At 38.3% G+C, this 22,125-nt stretch overlaps 1 long non-coding RNA gene across 1 annotated transcript; it reads left to right on the top strand.

The window, feature by feature from the left end:
• The first annotated feature begins 7,037 nt into the window (after positions 1-7,037).
• On the top strand, positions 7,038-10,520 carry LOC138435540 (uncharacterized). The gene is made up of 2 exons (XR_011255132.1): positions 7,038-7,540; positions 9,915-10,520. It is a non-coding gene; the product is annotated as an uncharacterized lncRNA (long non-coding RNA).
• Positions 10,521-22,125: the final 11,605 nt, after the last annotated feature.

The following is a 22,125-nucleotide window of genomic DNA, read 5'->3' on the forward strand; positions in this document are numbered from 1 at the left end:
AACACTCCTGAAAAGTTGGTATTTTATCATGGTTGAGCTGAGAAAGGTCACCTACCTCTAGTCACACCGCTAGTTTTTTAGAAACTACAATCTGAATTCAGACTTGTTTAAAAAGCTCACATTCTTCTTCCTATATTATACTGCTATAGCAATATGATAAAATGTTCAGTCAGTCAGTTCAGTCACTCAGTCGTGTCCAACTCTTTGTGACCCCATGAATCACAGCAGGCCAGGCCTCCCTGTCCATCACCAACTCTCGGAGTTTACCCAAACCCATATCCATCAAGTCAGTGATACCATCCAACCATCTCATCCTCTGTCGTCCCCTTCTCCTCCTGCCCCCAATCCCTCCCAGCATCTGGGTCTTTTCCAATGAGTCAGCTCTTCGCATGAGGTGGCCAAAGTATTGGAGTTTGAGCTTCAGCATCAGTCCTTCCAATGAACACCCGGGAATGATCTCCTTTAGAATGGACTGGTTGGATCTCCTTGCAGTCCAAGGGACTCTCAAGAGTCTTCTCCAACACCACAGTTCAAAAGCAGCAGTTCTTCTGGGCTCAGCTTTCTTTATAGTCCAACTCTTACATCCATACATGACCACAGGAAAAACCATACCCTTGACTAGACGGACCTTTGTTGGCAAAGTAATGTCTCTGCTTTTGAATATGCTCTCTAGGTTGCTCATAACTTTCCTTCCAAGGAGTAAGCGTCTTTTAATTTCATGGCTGCAATCACCATCTGCAGTGATTTTGGAGCCCCCAAAAATAAAGTTTGACACTGATTCCACTGTTTCCCTATCTATTTCCCATGAAGTGATGGGACCGGATGACATGATCTTCATTTTCTGAATGTTGAGCTTTAAGCCAACTTTTTCACTCTCCTCTTTCACTTTCATCAAGAGGCTTTTGAGTTCCTCTTCACTTTCTGCCATAAGGGTGGTGTCATCTGCATATCTGAGGTTATTGATATTTCTCCTGGCAATCTTGATTCCAGCTTGTGCTTCTTCCAGTCCAGCGTTTCTCATGATGTACTCTGCATATAAGTTAAATAAGCAGGGTGACAAGATACAACCTTGACATACTTCTTTTCCTATTTGGAACCAGTCTGTTGTTCCATGTCCAGTTCTAACTGTTGCTTCCTGACCTGCATATAGGTTTCTCAAGAGGCAGGTCAGGTGGTCTGATATTCCCATCTCTTTCAGAATTTTCCAGTTTATTGTGATCCACACAGTCAAAGCCTTTGGCATAGTCAATCAAGCAGAAATAGATGTTTTTCTGGAACTTTCTTGCTTTTTCAATGATCCAGCGGATGTTGGCAATTTGGTCTCTGGTTCCTCTGCCTTTTCTAAAACCAGCTTGAACATCTGGAAGTTCGAGGTTCACGTACGGCTGAAGCCTGCTTTGAGAATTTTGAGCATTACCTTACTAGTGTGTGAGATGAGTGCAATTGTGCAGTAGTTTGAGCATTCTTTGGCATTAGACAGCCCTTAAAATGTCAATAATATAATAAAATAATAATAAAATAATTCCATTTTGAAGAAAATGTATAATGAAGCAAACTGTAATGTAAATGAAAAAGAAAAATGTAAATGAAGCATAATATAAAAACATAAATGTTCAATGATCCTAAAATCATTTATGAGAGGGGATTGAGACAAATTAAAATAGTTGCCACTTTAGAGCATATATATTGATAAATTTATACCTAAATATTTCACTTTGTTGAATTTTTATAAATATTATTTTAAAACTTTTGATTTTTCATTTCATTACAAAAAAATACAACTGATTTTTTTGTGTCTTGACCGTATAACCTTGCTAAACTCACTAGTTCTAGAAGATTTGTTGGGGTGGAGGAGATAGATTCCTTGGAGTATTCTTTGTAGATAATCGAGTCATCTTCAAATTTCTTCCTTTACAATCCATATACCTTTTATTGATTTTTTCTTGTTTCTAATGCCTAGGTCTTCCACAATGATGTTGAATAAGAGCGATGAGAGAGATAGCCTTGCCTTGATCTTAAGGGGAAGCAGTTAGCCATTCATTGCTGAGTATGTCAGCTGTACATTTTTTTGAGGATGCCCTTCATCATGTTGAGAAAAGTCCCTTCTATCCCTAGGTTCCTGAAAGTTTTTTTTTTTAATCATGAATTGGAATTTAACTTTCTCAAATTATTTTTTTACATCAATTAAATGGTCATGTAGTTTTTCTTCTTTAGTGTAGTAAATTGGCAGATTAAATTGTCAATACTGAACACCCCCTCCATTCCCAGAATAAACCTTGTTTGGTCATGATGTATTATTCTTTTTTTATATTACTGAATTCAATTTGTAAATATTTTGTTGAAGATTTTTCTATGATCATGAGGGGCACTGAGCTCATTTCCTTTTCTTGTAATATCTTTGTTTTTAAATCAGAGTAACGATGGCCTCATACAATGAGTTCAAGCTTTTTCTTTCTTCATGCCTCTCTATTTTATGTTGGATGAGTTTTGGTAGTATTTGGTTTTTGAGGAATTGGTACATTCCATCTAAGTTGTTGAGTTTACATGTACAGATTTGTTCATACCATTCTCTTATTATCTTTTCAATGTGTGTGGAGTCTAGTAATATCCATTCTTTCAGTTTGGATACTGGTAACTTGTGTCTTCTCTCTTTTTTTTGTTAGTCTTGATAAAGTTTCATCAATTGTATTGATTCTTTCAAAGGAACAGCTTTTTGATTATAGATTTTCTCTACCTTTCTGTTTTCAACTTAATTTTTATGCCTCTATCTTTATTTTTTCCTTCTTTCTTCTTGTTTTGGGCTTATTTTTGCTTTTCTTTTTCTAGTTTTCTTAAAATGAAAACTGAGGTCAAAGATTTGAGACCATCCTTCTTCTCTAACATAAGCGTTTTAATGCTGTAAAATTTCCTCTATGCACTGGTTTAGCCACATCTCACAAATTTTGTTGGATTGTATTTTTTCTTTTTTTAAACTTCAAAAACATTTTCTAATTTCTTTTAAGACGTTCTCTTTGTCCCAGGGATTATTTAAAAGTATATTGCTTAATTTCCAAGTGTTTTGAGAGCTTCTTGTTGTGTTTCTGCTATTGATTCTATTATGTCAGAGAACATACTTTGCATTATTTCTAATTCTTTTAATATATTATGACTTATAACCTAGGATATAGTCAATCTTGGTAAATCTTCCCTGGGCACCTGCAAACAATGTGTATTGTGTTGTTGGGTGGAGTGTTGTACAAATGTCAATTAGATCTAACTGATATTCTTTTTTTAAAAAAAACTCATTAGCACTATTACATTGCATCTTTACTTCTTGGATTCTTGATTACAATGATGATTAGGCAAATCCTTCCAAATTCTATTTCAATTACAGTAGTTTTGGAATGATAAATTTCTAAGCTCTGGTATTACATTCTTTTATATCTTTATTTTCTAAGTTCTTGTTGGTTTTCTGTTTCCTAGTTTGTATATTACCAAGAGAGAAGTACTGAAGTCCCCAGCTATGATTGTTGATATGTATATTTCTTCTGTTACTTCTGACAGGATTTGCTTCATGTATTTTGAAGCTTTGTGGTTAGGTGCATAAACAATGTCTGCTTAATTAACTGACTTCTTTATTGTTGTGAAATAATCTTTACCCTGGTCACTTCCTTTGCTCTGAAGTCGACTTTTATGTTTTTGTTGTTGTTTAGTCACTAAGTCATGTCCATCTCTTTGTGACCCCACAGACTACAACATGCCAGGCTTCCCTGTTCTTCGCTATCACCCAGAGTTTGCTCAAGTTCATGTCTACTGAGTTGGTGATGCTATTTAACCATCTCATCCTCTGCCACCTTGTCTGATAGTAATATAGCCATTCCAATTTTCTTTTTATTAGAATTTTAAAAATATATCTTTTAAAATTATTTACTATTTAACCTCTAAATCATACTTGAAGTGAGTTTCTCATATACAGCACATGTTGGGTCATGAATTTTTTTGATCAGTTTTGACAATCTCTGTTTTTTAGTTGGTATATGGACCGAGGAGCCTGGCAGGCTACAGTCCATGAGTTGCAAAGAGTAGGCCACGACTGACGCAACTTAGCATGACTTAGCACACAAGCACATATAGGTCCTTTAAACATAATGTAATTACTGATGTCTTTAAGTTTATGTTAACCATTTTATTATTTGTTTTCTGTTTGATTTCTTTGTTTTTTGTTCCTTTGTTTTCTTTGTCCTGCCTCTTTTGCTCTTTATTTGTGTATTTTTTTAGTTTTCCATTTTAATGTTTTGAGATTTTTTTTACTATATTTCTTTATCCAGATTTTTAGTGGTTACTCTTTTGGAGAAGGAAATGGCACCCCACTCCAGTATTCTTGCCTGGAAAATCCCATGGATGGAGGAGCCTGGTAGGCTGCAGTCCATGGGGTTGCCAAGAGTCGGACACGACTGAGTGACTTCACTTTCACTTTCACTAGGGATTATAATATACATACTTAATTTTTCACTGCCTAGATAAAATCAACATATTACTACTCTAAGTGGATTATAAAAAAATACCATCATATAGCCACACTTTTGTAGGGTATTATAGTTTGTCCTATGTATAACACCTCTATACAATGAAAATCCCATCAGATATTATTATTTTTGCTTTCAACAATGAAACATGATTTATACAACACAAAAAGAGTAATTTTATATTTACCATTTCTGTTGCTCTTTCTTCATTCCCAATGTTCTAAGTTTCCCTTTAGTATCATTTCCTTTTTGCCTGAAAAACTTCCTTTAGCAATTCTTTTAAAGCAAGTCTGCTAGAAACAAATGCTCTTCATTTTCATTTACCTGAGAATGTTTGTTTCTTTTTCCACTTTAATCCTAAAGGATTTTTCTTGCTGGATATAGAATTCTGAGTTGCATTGTTTTTTTCAGCATTTCAAAATGTTCTGTTTCCTGGCCTTTATGTTTTTTAATGAAAAACTCATCTTCATTTGAATAATAGTTCCCTATATAATACATGTTTCCCTCCCATTCTCTAGATTTCTAGACAAAAATCTCTTTTGATAACTTTTCTTTGCCTTTAGTTTTAAGCAGTCTGATTAAGATGTGTCTGGGTGTGCTTTGGGTTTATCCTTTTTATTTTCGATCATTTAAGATCTTTTAAATCGTTAATTTTTATTGATCTACTTTCAAGGTCATTAACTCTTTCCTCTGCTTTCTCCACTATGCCCTTGAAGCCATCTAGTGAACTTTTAAATTTGGTTATTGTATTTTTCAGGTTTTGGTTATTGTGTTTTTCTCCAATTTCCACAAGTGGAATTCATCTATTTCATTGCTGAAACTTTCTATCTTTCTATTCATTTCAAGAGTGTCTGGAATATTTTTCCAATATCTACTTTAAAATCTTTGTTGGATAATTCCAAAATCTGTGTCCTTTTGGCATTGGTGTCTCTTGATTGTCTTTTCTCAATTTAGATTTTCCTGGTTTTTGGAATGCTGGATTTTAGGCCATAGCTTGGATATTTTGAAAACTGTGCTATGAAATACTGAGTCTTTATTTAAATCCTATAAAAATGTTGATTTTTTTTTTGTTTGGTTTTAGTAGTCAATTCATCTGGCTGGGATTAGACAGTAAGTTTCAACCAAAATTTCTAGGTCTTGATTTCAATATATCAGTTGTGTTTGCAAACACATCACAGTGTTATTTGCATCTGTACTGTATATTTGCCACCCAGTGGCCAAATTCCTGGGCAGTAATCTATCTTGTAAATTAGTTCCCAAAACATTTGCTGCGATGCGGAAGGCCAGATTCACACATGCACAGCTTACCTCTATTATAGTTTTACATGGGGGCTTGGGTGCTAGAAAATTGGGAAAAGAAATAAAAAAATAAATCACATGCGATTTCCCATATTTTCTCTGCTTATTGGGATGCCCTGGTGGCTCAGGCAGTAATAATATTGTTTCCTTTGCTGTGCAAAAGCTTTTCAGTTAAAGTAGGTTCCGTTTGTTAATTTTTGCTTTTATTTCCACTATTCTGGGAGATGGATTGAAAACGATGTTGCTGTGATTTATGTCATAGAGTGGTCTGCCTACGTTTTCCTCTAGGAGTTTTATTAATATATATGTCATTATATTTAAGCTTTTTTTTTGCAGTTTTTTGATATAAAATTTTTCATTTACAATACTCCAAGAATAAAATAGCAAAAGGCTCTCTGATACCTACAAATTAAGAAAAATTTAAAACGATAATGAATAGTAGCCAATGGGTCACTATAAACTACTACAAAGTTTCCATCACTTAATTTTGTAATTTAAGATAAACAGGTATTTAAGCCTGAAGAGTTACATAGATGGACATATCTTAATTTTTCCTCTGAACATCATTCACCAAATGGTCAGGAAATCTGGGAGCCTTACTGGGCTTCGAGGTCTCCCATGGAGGTATTACTCTCTCAAAACAGTATGTGATTCTTGTCCACTCTGGGACTTGAAATTGGCTTCTATAGCAAAGCTACTAATTTATCACCATAAACTTAGGTATCTAGCCAAAGGGAGCGGTAGTGTTTGGGCTTTCGGTCCTTCCACTCTGGCTTTTCCGCAGGGTTTCCCCGCCCTACGCTACGCAGACAGTGTCCGGCATGTGATCCGATCTTTTAGCCTGGGCCTCGCCTCTCACTCCTCCGCGGTTCTTCGCCTGCAGTGGGTCAGGCCTCAAAGGAAAGCCTCGCTGATTTATGCGCCCTGCTGGTTATGCGTGTGTGAAAGATTAACGGCCCCCATTCCCGCGGCCAGGCCATAATCAAACCCCTCGCTCCGCCCAGTTCCACGACTGGAACATCCACATTGGCACCCGGGAAGGAGTCCGGCTCGAGGGGACACCTTTGCGCACGCGCGCCATCCCGTCTCGCCCCCGCCCCGCCCCCAGCAGCGGCCTGGGCAGCCGCGGGCCAATCAGTGTGTAGCTCGCCTCCACGTCCCACGCTGCGCTGCGCACCGTCCACCTTTCTAGGCAGCGGTAGCACACAATAGTCTGCTATCGTTGTTGACGCTGGCAGCGTTCTTGTAAATCGTCACCCATAGAAACGGCCTTCCCCCGCGGCGGCCTCTAAGCGCCTCCAGAATGACGGGAAGAGGCGGGTGGATGGGAGAGGGGGAGCCTTTCATTTTCAGGAAAAACTTTAACTCTGCCTACCTCCCCCGCACTCCTCTCAGGATAGAAACGTCCTTTGACTGCGCTGATAGTCGGTGTTGTGTTAAAGAAAAGAGATAGTTTTCAAACGGTAACACTTTCTTCCGTGAGAGGTAATGCGGGTACCTCCGGACCCAGAATCCCCGAGATCTCGCGTGGCGTGTTTCCGGTCGCTGTGCTCTCGCCGGAGCAGTAGGGCGAGGTTCGGCGATCCGGGAACTTTTCCCTCCGCTCCCGCTCTAGCAGGATCCTTACCCGAGGCCTCTTTACCTCCGCAAATTAAGTGTCCCTGTATTCTTTGATTTAAGAAGAATGCTGCTCTCTCTTTTTTTTAAATGCCTGATCCCTGCAAAACTGTCCAATAGTAAGTACATAAACGTATGTAAAAGAAAAACACAATCTCGTCACCCAGAAATAACGTATTAACTTAGTTCTGTATAAACTTAGAGCTTTCATGCATACGCATAAACTTTTTTTTCTTAATAGGAAAATATGAGCATATTCTATTTTCCAAATTCCTCACATCTTTCCAGATAAAGTAGGTTACATTAGCGTTTTTAATGGCTATATGGATTTAATGGCTATATGGATTTAATGGCTATATGGATATAGTATTAATACATTCAGTCAGTTTCTAGATTGTTGGACCTTTAGGGTATTTACAGTCTTTCAGTTGTGCAAACAATACTAGATGATTATTATACATAAACCTGTACATATCCCTGATTTTCCTTAACATAAATTCATAGAAATACATTTACTGGATCAAAGGGAATGCGCATTTGTAGAGTTCTATATGTTGTTACCAGACTCTCCCCTTGAAAAGTTTTCCACCAACATAGTGGGTGAACCATAGCTAGGTGGTCTTCTTGCAGATCTTGAGTATTGTCAATCTTTGTGATCTTTATCACCTTAAAAAATATTATCCTTTTTTCATCTTGTTTTAATTTACGTCTCGTTGACCAGGTGTAAAACTGAGCATCTTCCATATATTTATTGGCTCTGTTTTTGTGAATTGCCAATTCATGATTTTTGCCTATCTGGAATATTAACATTTTTTTTAAAATTATAAGAGCTTTTTGTAAATTAGGAATATTAAGTTTTGTCTGAATGTAATCACAAATATTTTTACCTTTTTAAATTTATCTTTTATAATATAGCTTGTGGTGTTTATTTGCTGAAAAGTTTTTCTTGTCTTCTTTTTCTATGTATGGCTTCCACCCCGCCAATAAAACTTTTATTGAAGGAGAAAAAGCAGTCTAGGGAAAATAACATATGATACCAGATGAGCTAAAATAGCAAAGAATACAATTCATTTCTAAATTATTTGTAGATTATCAATTTCAATTAAAATGCAAACAAGATACTTTACAGATAGAGCTCAAGAAAACAATACTAAAATTCTCTTAAGAAAAACTACATGTTTATAACTTTAAAAGAAAGTTATTTTAAGAGAGAGAGGAGCAGAGTGAAGAATGGACTGTGCCACTGATGTGTGGGCTAAGTAGAAAGACAATAGAGGTACAAGAAAAGTAAGTACATGATAAGATTATATAAAATATATAACAAAATTGTATATGTTCAATTTTGTATTATGTTAAAACTTTATATAGAGCTAATCAGAATCAGAATCCACAAATAAGTGCAAATGAGTAGAAGTTAAAGCTGATGGGGTGGTTGTGAAGAAAGACATTTTTAGGTAGGTCTTTTCCTGTTTCCAGCTTTAATGCCATGCTTACCTGTGTATTTTTTTTTTTTTAACATTTTTAGATATCTTCTTAAAAATAGTTCAATATTTAGTCCTTCTGAAGTTTAGTTAGGAGGAGGAAGGGAAGAATCTAGCATGATTTTTTTTTTCACCCTAAATGACTTGGTTACTGCTGCTGCTAAGCTGCCTCAGTAGTGTCTGACTCTGTGTAACCCCAGAGGCGGCATCCCACCAGGCTCCCCGGTCCCTGGGATTCTCCAGGCAAGAATACTGGGGTGGGTTGCCATTTCCTTCTCCAGTGAGTGAAAGTGAAAAGTAAAAGTAAAGTCGCTTAGTCGTGTCCGACTCCTAGCAACCCCATGGACTGCAGTCTACCAGGCTCCTCCATCCATGGGATTTTCCAGGCAAGAGTACTGGAGTGGGGTGCCATTGCCTTCTCCGAATGACTTGGTTGCACTACACTATTTATTGAACACCACCCAGTCTTCTCTCTGATTTAAAATTCTACCTTTATACTGTACTAAATTTCCACATATATTTTACTTTCTATTTCATTGACTTGTTATTGGATAATAATATTATTGTTTTAATATACTTTAAATTATTTTTAAACTGCTGGTAGGGTAAATCCATGCTTAATAGTCTTCTTTTTTGGAATATATTTTTAAAGAATTGTTTCTTAAAAATATATTTGATGTATATAAAAGAAAAATTTGTCATATACATACATTAAAAAATATAATGTGAAGCAACCATTGTAAGATCTATGACATGAACTTGCATCAGTCTATATATTCTTCCCATTCTACTTATGCCATCCTCTCCATGGATATTTCTTCCATAGTAACTTTAAAATTGCTTTGTCAAATTAAAAGAGTTGTGATTTTGATTGGACTTGCATTAATTTTATAGATAACTTTAGGGGAGATGGGCATCTTTATAAAAATAATAAGTAGTTTTTACTGAGTGCTTTCTTCGCGTTCATTCATTCAATCCCCACAGCAACCCTATTATCATTTTCATTTTACAGATAAGAAGACTGAAGCATAGATTGAATAACTTGTTGAAGGTCAAGAAACTTTTTGAAGGTCAAGCAACTAATTTGACTTAGTAAAGTCAAATGCAGGTAGTTTGGTCCCAGAGCCTGTGCTGTTAACCTCTTATGTTGAATTGCCTCTCCACAGTATGCAGTCTGCTCATCTGTAAGGGACATGCCATTCAATTTGCCTGTACCACTTCCTCATGTTCCAGTCTACATCCTTATCTTTTATTAGTGAGCAGGTACCCACTTAACCCTCTTCCCTCCCCTACCATAGCTGATTGGACCAGGAGTAGGATTCAAATCGGTCCAATCAGATTCTCTCTTGAGAAATTTGCAATTCATCTTACCTGGTCTTGACCTAGAAAGTGATGACACTAGCACATAAGGGAGGGAGAGATGTCTGACCCACAACAGAGAGTGACAGACAGACAGACAGACAGCAGAAGACTTACAAAGCCTTGGGTTCCCAGAAGTGAGTGGTAGGGAAGTTAGTTGCCTGGGGTTCTGGAACTTTCTGGGTCCTGGTTTGCCCTACTAAGCCTATCTACACAAGGTACTACTCTTTAAATAAACTTCTCTTTCAATTTAAAGTCACTTAAATGTTTCCTCTTCCTTCTGAAACCAAATATGCTGAATAGAAGTATGTGGCCCTCTGTTTGCCCAAGTTTTCCTTTACTGTTTCCCAGTGTCATTTTCGGAAAAGGCAATGGCACCCCACTCCAGTACTCTTGCCTGGAAAATCCCATGGACAGAGGAGCCTGGTAGGCTGCAGTCCATGGCGTCGCTAGGAGTTGGACATGACTGAGCGACTTCACTTTTACTTTTCACTTTCATGCATTGGAGAAGGAAATGGCAACCCACTCCAGTGTTCTTGCCTGGAGAATCCCAGGGACAGGGAAGCCTGGTGGGCTGCTGTCTATGGGATCGCATAGAGTCAGACTCGACTAAAGCGACTTAGCAGCAGCAGCAGTGGCATTTTCTTCCTAGATCCTATATGTTTTTTGTTCGGTTCATTCCTAAATATATTTAAGGTGTTTTTCCTCTTTACAGTGATAAATCTGCTATTGTTGTCCCCTTTACATTTTAATCTACAAAAATTCTACTTTCATCAGTTGAGTCTGCCAAATGTCAATGACTTGTAAATGTGACATTAGCCTTTGAGATGCATTTCAAAATGATATGTTTCCCACAAGGCATTTTTTTTTTTTAGTTCTATACTTTCAGTTGTGCTGGTGATGATTCATTTAAGGATGATGATGATTCATCTGATGGTAGTGAGCCATGAGGATCCCAAAGAAGTATAGAGTTTCCTTGATTTAAAAAGAAAGTATCATACATGAATAGAAACGTTGAGTTCCCAACAGTATTTAGCTAATGTTAGATAAAATGAAACTCTTTTTGGCTGTGCAGCTTGTGGGATCTTAGTTCCCTGACCAGCGATTGAACATAGGCCCTCAGCAGTGAGAGTCAGAGTCTTAACTGCTGGACCACCAGCGAATTCCTGAAAACTATTTTTATCTTTTAAAAATTTATTTTAATTGGAGGCTAATTACAATATTGTGGTGGTTTTTGCCATACATTCACATGAATCAGCCATGGGTGTACATGTGTTCCCCATCCTGAACCCCCCTCTCACCTCCCTCCTCATCCCATCCCTCAGGGTCATCCCAGTGCACCAGCCCTGAGCACCCTGTCTCATGCATCGAACCTGGACTGCCGATCTATTTCACACATGTTTCAATGCTATTGTCTCAAATCATCCCACCCTTGCCTTCTCCCGCAGAGTCTAAAAGTTTGTTCTTTACATCTGTGTCTCTTTTGTTGTCTTGCATTATAGGGTCATCGTTACCATCTTTCTAAATTCCATATATCTGCGTTCAGTTCAGTTCAGTCGCTCAGTCGTGTCCGACTCTTTGCCACCCCATGAATCGCAGCACGCCAGGCCTCCCTGTCCATCACCATCTCCCGGAGTTCACTCAGACTCACGTCCATCGAGTCCGTGATGCCATCCAGCCATCTCATCCTCGTTCATCCCTTCTTCTCCTGCCCCCATTCCCTCCCAGCATCAAAGTCTTTTCCAATGAGTCAACTCTTCACATGAGGTGGCCAAAGTACTGGAGTTTCAGCTTTAGCATCATTCCTTCCAAAGAAATCCCAGGGTTGATCTCCTTCAGAATGGACTGGTTGGATCTCCTTGCAGTGCAAGGGACTCTCAAGAGTCTTCTCCAACACCATAGTTCAAAAGCATCAATTCTTCGGCATTCAGCCTTCTTCACAGTTCAACTTTCACATCCATACATGACCACAGGAAAAACCATACCCTTGACTAGACGGACCTTAGTCAGCAAAGTAATGTCTCTGCTTTTGAATATGCTATCTAGGTTGGTCATAACTTTTCTTCCAAGGAGTAAGCATCCTTTAATTTCATGGCTGCAGTCACCATCTGCAGTGATTTTGGAGCCCCCAAAAATAAAGTCTGACATTGTTTCCACTGTTTCCCCATCTATTTCCCATGAAGTGATGGGACCGGATGCCATGATCTTCGTTTTAAGAATGTTAAGCTTTAAGCCAACTTTTTCACTCTCCTCTTTCACTTTCATCAAGAGGCTTTTGAGTTCCTCTTCACTTTCTGCCATAAGGGTGGTGTCATCTGCATATCTGAAGTTATTGATATTTCTTCCGGCAATCTTGATTCTGGCTTGTGCTTCCTCCAGCCCAGCGTTTTTCATGAGGTACTCTGCATATAAGTTAAATAAGCAGGGTGACAATATACAGCCTTGACATACTACTTTTCCTATTTGGAACCAGTCTGTTGTTCCATGTCCAGTTCTAACTGTTGCTTCCTGACCTGCATATAGGTTTCTCAAGAGGCAGGTCACGTAGTCTGGTATTCCCATCTCTTTCAGAATTTTCCACAGTTTGTTGTGATCCACACAGTCAAAGGCTTTGGCATAGTCAAGAAAGGAGAAGTAGATGTTTTTCTGGAACTCTCTTGCTTTTTCAATGATCCAGCAGATGTTGACAGTTTGATATCTGTTTCCTCTGCCTTTTCTAAATCTAACTTGAATATCTGGATGTTCACAGTTCACATACTATTGAAGCCTGCCTTGGAGAATTTTGAGCATTACTTTACTAGAGTGTAAAGGGACTTCCCTGGTGGCTCAGACAGTAAAGCGTCTGTCTATGATGCAGGAAACCTGGGTTCGATCCCTGGGTTGGGAAGATCCCTTGGAGAAGGAAATGGCAATCCACTCTAGTACTACTGCCTGGAAAATCCCATGGACAGAGGAGCCTGGTAGACTACAGTCCATGGGGTCCGAAAGAGTCGGGCATGACTGAGCAACTTCACGTTTACTAGAGTGTGAGATCAGTGTAATTGTGCAGTAGTTTCAGCATTCTTTGGAGTTGGAATGAAAACTGACCTTTTCCAGTCCTGTTGCTACTGCTGAGTTTTCCAAATTTCCTGGCATATTGAGTGTAGCACTTTCACAGCATCATCATTTAGGATTTGAAATGGCTTGACTGGAATTCCGTCTCCTCCACTAGCTTTGTTTGTAGTGATGCTTCCTAAGTCCCACTTGACTTCACATTCCAGGATGTCTGTGTCTAGGTGACGATCACACCATCATGAGTAGTGCGTGCATGGGACCTTTTGAGGGAGGTCACCATTGCCATCATCTTCATTACCTCCACCATAGTGTGGCCCCAGGTAAATAACAGAGGGAACACAGCCCCACCCATCAACAGAAAATTGGATAAAACAATAGGGGACATTATTTGGATAAATATTTCAAATATAGTAGACAAAAATGTAAGGGTTAGAGAAATTGACAACTCATTCTTAATATAGGCATGTAAGTTTATCCAAACCCTCTGGGTCCAGTGTGTTTCAGAACTCAAGATTGTTGGGATTTTAGACAGGAATATAGTGTATATATAGTGTAAAATATAGCATAGTGTATTATAGTATATAATATAGTGTATAATATAGTGTATATAGAGGAGCCTGATAGGCTACAGTCCATGGGGTCGCAAAGAGTCAGACATGACTGAGCGACTTCACTCACTTCACATAGTGTATATACCATATTTTCTGTAACACTTCAGTGGGGTCTAGAGTAGCATTTTAAAATCAAACATAATCAAACGTGCCACAAAAAATCCGTTAGTATTAACACTAATTTGGATAAAGCTATATAACCTATATAGTAACCACACATGTTCAGGTAAGATTTGCTGCTAAATAAATTTGACTCAAACTTGTGAAAAACTTTAGGTTTCTAGAGATTTTTTTTTGATTTTGGAATTTTAGTAATAGTCTATAGATCTGTACAAGTGAATATGTTCTGATTTGAACATCTGGTGAGCACTGGGGGTCAATTACAGTGTTCTTTGAAGTCCTGGCTGGGTTAGGTAGTCTGTGGTTTGGGTGTTTAGTCTGAAGGCAAGAGAGTACACTTTTAGAAGAACAAAATACAGACTTTGAAGTAATTATTGAAAAAATAATGTTTAAAGTATCTTAACTTGCATTCTTAACCTTTGTCATCAGTCATTATTTCAATGTGTGGTGTATTTTTTTGTTTGAAAAGAACTGCAATAAACAATAATACTCTCTATAAAATCTTAATATTCAAAATTGCCTTAAATGATCCTTGGTGTTTTCATCTTTTATTTCGAGCATATAGAAGCACGTACTTCTAAATATCCTATGACTGTAAAGATACTATTTCAGTTGAGTCTTTTAAGGTATCAAAATTAAGGGACCTATTCAGTCCTCTGTATCAGATTGTACTAAGTGCTGAGGATATCGTTTGGCAGAAGAGAAGCATACATAAATAGGACATTATAATATCCTGTGATAAGTGATGTGATAGGGTAAGAACAGTGTACCATGAACACCATGTTCTAGGGGATGGGAGGGACTAAAAGTTAACCAAGAAATTAGGCACGTGAAATGGGGAGGGAAATTTTAAAATGTTCTGACATAGTGATTTTCCACACACAGTTCATCGACCAGCTGAATCAACATCACTTGGGAATTTGTCAGAAATGCAGATTCTCAGGACTTACTTCAGACTTCCTGAATTTAAAACTCTGAAGTTGGAGTCTAGCAGTCTGTTTTAATAAACCTGATCATCCCTGTGATTCTGAGGTACACTACAGTTTGAGAGCCACTGTTGTAAACAGTAAATATGAAAAAAATGAGAGCACATATGCAATCTGCTATAAATGGCAAGATGTTTAGTGTAATTGAATGGCATTATTCACTATTTAGTGTATCTGGATGGGAGTGGTGTGGCAGAGTGGAGGAGTCATGGAAATGAAAGATAAGGTTGGAAAGGTAAGCATGCTTCATTTGGGTCTTATCAGTCATGTTAAAGAGTCTGGATTTAATTTATTCAACAAATGTTTATTTTATATCTACACTATAGTAGAGTGTACAGAATAGATTCCCTGCTCTCAGGAAACTTAGCCTTGTTGTTCAGTCGATCAGTCATGTCCAACTCTTTGCAACCCCATGGACTACAGCATGCCAGGCTTCCCTGTCCTTCACTTAGCCTAATAAGCAAATAAAAATGTATGTTTTTATATCAGGTGGTAAAAAAATGCCATGACACAACAACGTGGATGAATCTCCAAGGAATAATGTTATGTGGAAGAGGCCAACCCCCAAAAGTTAATATGTATGATTACACTTATATAACATTCTTGAAATAAAAACAATTAGACATGAACAGGTTAGTGGTTGCTGAGGGTTAGAAGGGAGTAGAGGTTAGAGGGTCATGGGTGTGGCGGTAAAAGAGCACCATGAATCCTTGATGGAACTGGAAGTGTCCTGTATCTTGGCTGTATCAATGTCAATATCCTAGTGGCAATATTGCACTGTAGTTTTGTAAAATGTGGCCACTGGGGGAAACTGAGTAAAGGGTACACAGGATCTCTATTATTTCTTGCAAGTGCTTATGAATCTCCAAATATTGCAAAGTAAAAAAGGTTCTTTGAATGATAGGATAGAGTATCAAAAAGATGAGAGGATTTATTTTATATGGGATAGTTAGGAAAGATCTAGGTGACGAAGGTAGAGCATTACATAGGAATACTTGGAGAATGTTAGAAATACAAAGACCCTGAGATAGAGTGTGCTCTGTGTGTGTGAGGAATAGCAAAGACAGTATTGTGGGTACGATAGATGAGCAAGAGGGGAGAGCAGTAGGAAATGAGATCAAAGAGTTGGTGGAGGTGGTAATGGTAGGAACATCATATAAGGGGTTATAGTCACAAAGACTTTTCATTCTGAGTAAAATGGGAAGCCATAGGAAAGTTTAAGCAGGAAAAGTAACAGTCCAACTTAACCTTTTAAATGCTTTGCTTCACAGGGTGAAAAATTGACTAAGTAAAGGGAACATGAGATTATCGAGGTTTGGTCCGAGGTGGCAGAGGAGGAGGTAGTGAGAAGTAGTGTGACTGGTAGTGTGAATAAGTTTTGTAGTACAGTTGACTGGATGTTCTAATGAATTGGATGTGGGATGTGTGAGAAGGAGAGGAGTCAAATGTGATTCCAAGGTTTGGGCCTGAGCAGGTGGAAGAATGGTGTTACTGTTTTATGAAGTGGAGAATTTGAAGGAAGAGTACTCTAGGGCAGAAGATTAGCAGTTTAGTTTTGGGCTTGTTGAAATGCCTGTAGACATACAAATGGAGATGGGAAATATCCTGTGGGATATGTAGTTTGCATAGGAGTTGGGCTCGACATGGGAATTTCGGAGGCAGCAGCATGTAAATGGCATTTAAAGTCATGGACTAGATGAAAACTTCAATGAATGAGTGTGTAGATAGGAAAGAGAAGAGGTTTATGCAGTGAGTCCTGGACTCTCGAATTTTTAGAGGGTAGGAAGATAAAGGAGAATTCAGCAAAGAATGCCGAGAAAGAATGGTCATTGAGGTAGAAGGAGAACTGAAGACGGGGGTGACTTGGAGATCTACTGACAAAACTATCTCATGAAGAAACCAACCAATAAATCAAATGCTCGTGTTAGGTGGTATGAGATATGAACTGAGATTTCTCCTTGAGATTTGGCTGCATGGAGGTCACTGTTGATTCTGATAAGTGCAGTTTTTATTACACAGTGGGAGGAAAATCTGATTGGAGTAGGCTCAAGAGAGAAAGGAGAGTCAGTAAAAATTAAGTATAGACAATTCTTTGGAAGTGCTTTGATCAGGGATGAGGAGGTGCAAAGAGAAGAGGCAGAAACTCTACCCTAAGAACAGTGGGGAGTCTATGGAGAACTCTTGGTGTCTACCCTTTCAAGGACAGTTTAAAATACTTGACATAACTGCTTTGTTAATGTGTTTTCATTAGCTATTACACGCAAGAAAAAGTGATTATGTTAGCTAACATCTTAATTTTATATCCTATGAAACAATGTCATTGAAAGTAAATAACTTTTTAAAGAATATTGGATATCAGGTTTTGATTGTTTGCCTTAAGTAATAAGAGATTTGTTCTATGTCTGTGTGTGTGTGTGTTTATGTGCATATGTATATATACAGTTGATCCTTGAACAATTTGGGACTGAACTGTGAAGGCAGTTTAAATGCATATTTCTTCAAAAAATAGATTCAAAACTTTTTTTAGATTTGTGACAGTTTGAAAATAACTCAAAAATTGTGTAGCCTAGAAATATCAAAAAGAAGTATGGTATGTCGTGAATGCATAAAATATACGCAGGTACTAGGGTATTTTATCATTTGCTGAAGTATCATTTACTGGATGGTAGTTCATAACATTGTGCAGGAGGCGGTGACCAAGACCACTCCCAAGAAAAAGAAATGTAAGAAGGCAAAGTGGTTGTCTGAGGAGGTATTACAAATAGCTGAGAAAAGAAGAGAAGCAAAAGGTGAAGGAAAAAGGGAAAGATATACCTAACAGAATGTGGAGTTCCAGAGAATAGCAAGGAGATATAAGAAAGCCTTCTTAAGTAAACAATGCAGAGAAATAAGAGGAAAACAATAGAATGGGAAAGACTAGAGATCTCTTCAAGAAAAGTAGAGATACCAAGGGACTATTTCATGCAAAGATAGGCACAATAAAGGACAGAAAGAGCAAGGACCTAACAGAAGCAGAAGAGATAAAGAAGAGGTGGCAATACTACACAGAAGTACTGTACAAAAAAAGGTCTTAATGACCCAGATAATCACGATGGTATGATCACTCACCTAGAGCCAGACGTTGTTTAATGCAAAGTCAAGTGGGCCTTAGGAAACATCACTACTAACAAAGCTAGTGGAGGTAGTGGAATTCTAGCTGAGCTATTTCAAATCCTAAAAGATGATGCTGTGAAAGGGCTGCACTCAATATGCCAGCAAATTTGGAAATTCCAACAGTGGCCATAGGACTGGAAAAGGTCAGTTTCTATTCCAGTCCCCAAAAGCAATGCCAAAGAATGTTCAGACTACTGTACAACTGTGCTCATTTCACATGCTAGCAAGGTAATGCTTAAAATCCTTCAAACTAGGCTTCAACAGTAAATGAACCAAGAAATTCCAGATGTTCAAGCTGGATTTAGAAAAGGCAGAGTAACCAGAGATCAAATTGCCAACATCGATTGGCGCATAGAAAAAGTAAGAAAAATTTAAAAAAAAAATGCTTCATTAACTATGCTAAAGCCTTTGACTGTGTGGATCACAACAAACGGTAGAAAATTCTTAGAGAGATGGGAATACCAGAACACCTTACCTGTCTCCTGAGAAACCTGTATGGATATCAAGAAGCAACAGTTAGAACTGGACATGAAACAACAAACTGGTTCAAAATTGGGAAAGGAGTACGTCAATGCTGTATACTGTCACCTTGCCTGTTTAACTTATATTCAGAGAACATCAAGAGAAATGTCAGGCTGGATGACTCACAGGCTGGAATTAAGATTTCTGGGCGAAATACCAACCTCAGATATGCAGATGAAACCACTCTAATGGCAGAAAGCGAAGAGGAACTAAAGAGCCTTTTGATGAGGGTAAAAGAGGAGAGTGAATAAGCTAGTTTAAAACTCAACATTCAAAAAATGAAGATCATGCTATCTGGTCCCATCACTTCATGGCAAATAGATGGGGAAAAAGTGGGAACCATGACAGACTACTTTTCTTGGGCTCCAGAATCATTGTGGATGGTGACTGCAGCCATGAAATTAAAGACACTTGCTCTTTGGAAGAAAACCTTTGACAAACGTAGACAGCATAATAGAAAGCAGAGACATCACTTTGCTGACAAAGGTCTGTAGTCAAAACTGGTTTTTCCAGTAGTCATGTATGGATGTGAGAGTTGGACCATAAAAAAGGCTGAGCACTGAAGAATTGATGCTTTCAAATTGTGGTGCCAGAGAACACTTTAAGGAGTCCTTTGGACAGTGAGAAGATCATCCAGTCAAACCCCCAAAAAATCAACTCTGAATATTCATTGGAAGTATTGATGCTGAAGCTGAAGCTCCAGCACTTTGACCGCCTGATGTGAAGAGCCAACTCATTGAAAAAGACCCTGATGCTGGGAAAAATTGATGGCAGAAGGAGAAGGGGGTGACAGAGGATGAGATGGCTGGATGACATAATTGATTCAATGGATATGAGTTTGAGCAAACTCCGGAAGATAGTGAAGGACAGGTAAGCCTGGCATGCTACAGTTCATGGAGTCGCAAAGAGTCACACTTAACTTAGTGGCTGAACATCAACAACTATAAAATATAAACAAGTCTATTGTAAAAAGTTCAAAATTTTTCAAAATTTACACAGTCACTTACAGAGCATACATGGCAACATTCCCAGTTAAGAAAAAGATAAACAAACATAAAGATGCAGTATTAAATCATAACTACATAAAATTAACTATGATACATGGTGTACCACTTTTAACTGGAGAAGGCAATGGCACCCCACTCCAGTACTCTTGCCTGGAAAATCCCATGGATGGAGGAGCCTGGTAGGCTGCATTCCATGGGATCGCTGAGTTGGACATGACTCAGTGACTTCACTCTCACTTTTCACTTTCATGCATTGGAGAAGGAACTGGCAACCCACTCCATTGTTCTTGCCTGGAGAATCCCAGGGATGGGGGAGCCTGGTGGGCTGCTGTCTATGGGGTCGCACAGAGTCGGACACGACTGAAGCGACTTAGCAGCAGCAGTACTACTTTAATAATTTCATAGCTACCTCCTGTTGCTGTAACGATGAAATCTAGTGTTTCATGTTGCAAGTAAAATGCTATGTGACACTAAACATCTCCATGTGAACAATTGTGTCTCTAGTAAATTCTATATTGCAGTAAAAGATTATCTCATGGTTTTCAAAGTTTTTCATCGTGTTTAGTGCAATGCTATAAACTTTGAATAATACCAAGGACCCATACAAAGTGCTGCTAATGATCCTGGAAGTTCTTCCAAGAAGCAGAGTCATTATATTACAAGAAAAATTTGAACTGTTTGATATGCAGCATAGATTGATCTGTCTGATCTGCAGCTGTGGTTACCCACCATTTCAAGATATATAAATCCAGTGTAAAGACCATTGTTAATAAAGGAAAAGGAAAAGGAAACTGTTGCTGCAGCTACAGAAACTTGTAACTGTTGCAAAACTTTGCACTGTTGATGAAATGCCTTTTTATCTCATATTGAAAATGTAACCCTTTTGTGTGGGTGAAGTATTGCTGTAAGAAAGACTTATCTATGGAGTCTAATATGATTCCAGAAAAAATGAAGTCATATAACAACTTAAAAGGAAGGTGAAAGACCTAAAGTAGGAAAAATTTATGTCAGCAAGAATAGTTTGATAATTTTAAAAAGAAGTTTGGCTTTAAAATGTCAAGATAATAGGAGAAGAAGCTTCTGCTCAGCAACAGACAGCAGAAAAGTTGTCATTAAAAGAATCATTGAGGAGGAAGGATGTCTGCCTAAACAAGTTTTTAATGCAGAAAAAAGTATTCTATTCTGGCGAGGGGAGGGGTATGCCACAAAAGACATTTATTAGTAAGGAAGAGAAGTGAGCACCAGCATTTAAGGAAAGGATAAGCTAACTTTACTATTTTGTGCAAATGCAGTCCAGTTTATGATCAGGACTGCCCTTATCTATAAAGCTGCTAACTCCTAAACCATGAAGGGAAAAGATAAACACCAGTCTTTTGGTTTTACAATAAGAAGGCCTACACTACCAGAACACTTTTTCTTGATTGGTTCCATCAATGTTTTGTCTCTAAAGTCAGGAAGTACCTTTGCCAGTAAGTAATTGCCTTTTAAATTTCTTTTGATACTGGACAATGCCTTTGGCCACTTCAGACCTCATAAGTTCCACTCCAAAGGTGTTGAAGTGGTTGCTTGCCACTAGACACAATAATGTAATTTAGCCTCTAGATCAGGGGGTCATGTGAAAGTGTTAGTTGCTAAGTTGTGTCTGACTTTTTGTGACTCCATGGACTATCATGGAGCCTGCTAGGCTTCTCTGTCCATTGAATTCTCCAGGCAAGAATACTGGAGTGGGTATGCCACAAAAGCCATTCCTTTCTCCAATGGATCTTCCTGACCCATGGATCAAACCCAGGTCTCCTGCACTGCAGGCAGATTCTTTACCATTGAGCCACCAGAAATCCCAGATCAGGGGGTCATAAGGACTTTTAAACCTCATTATGTATGGTACTTTATGGAAAAGATTGTCAGTGCTATGGAAGAGAAACCTGATAGAACATCATAAAAGTCTGGAAGGATTATACCATTGAATACATGCCATCACTGTTGAGAAAAAGCCCTGAAAGCCATCAAACCTGAAAGGAAATTCCTGCTGGAGAAAACTGTGTCTAGCTGTTATGCCTGACTTCACAGAATTTACAACAGAACCAGTCAAGGGGATCGTGAAAGAGATTATGGATATGGCAACAAAGGTAGCGAGGGGGAGTGAAGAGTTTCAAGATCTAGATCTTGGAGAAATTCAAAAGCTAGTAGACACCACATCAGAGGAATTAACAGAAGATGACTTAGTGGAGAAGAGCGCTTCTGAACCAAGACCAGAAAAGGAGGAAGATGTAGAAGAAGCAGTGCCAAAAGACAAATTGACATAAGACAATCTGGCAGAAAGGTTCCAATTATTCAGGACTACTTTTGACTTCTTTTATAACCTCAGCACTTCTATGATATGGGCACTGAAACGAAAGCAAATAGTGGTGGCT

This window comes from Ovis canadensis, chromosome 3, assembly GCF_042477335.2.
Source record: "Ovis canadensis isolate MfBH-ARS-UI-01 breed Bighorn chromosome 3, ARS-UI_OviCan_v2, whole genome shotgun sequence".
Classification (NCBI taxonomy): domain Eukaryota; kingdom Metazoa; phylum Chordata; class Mammalia; order Artiodactyla; family Bovidae; genus Ovis; species Ovis canadensis.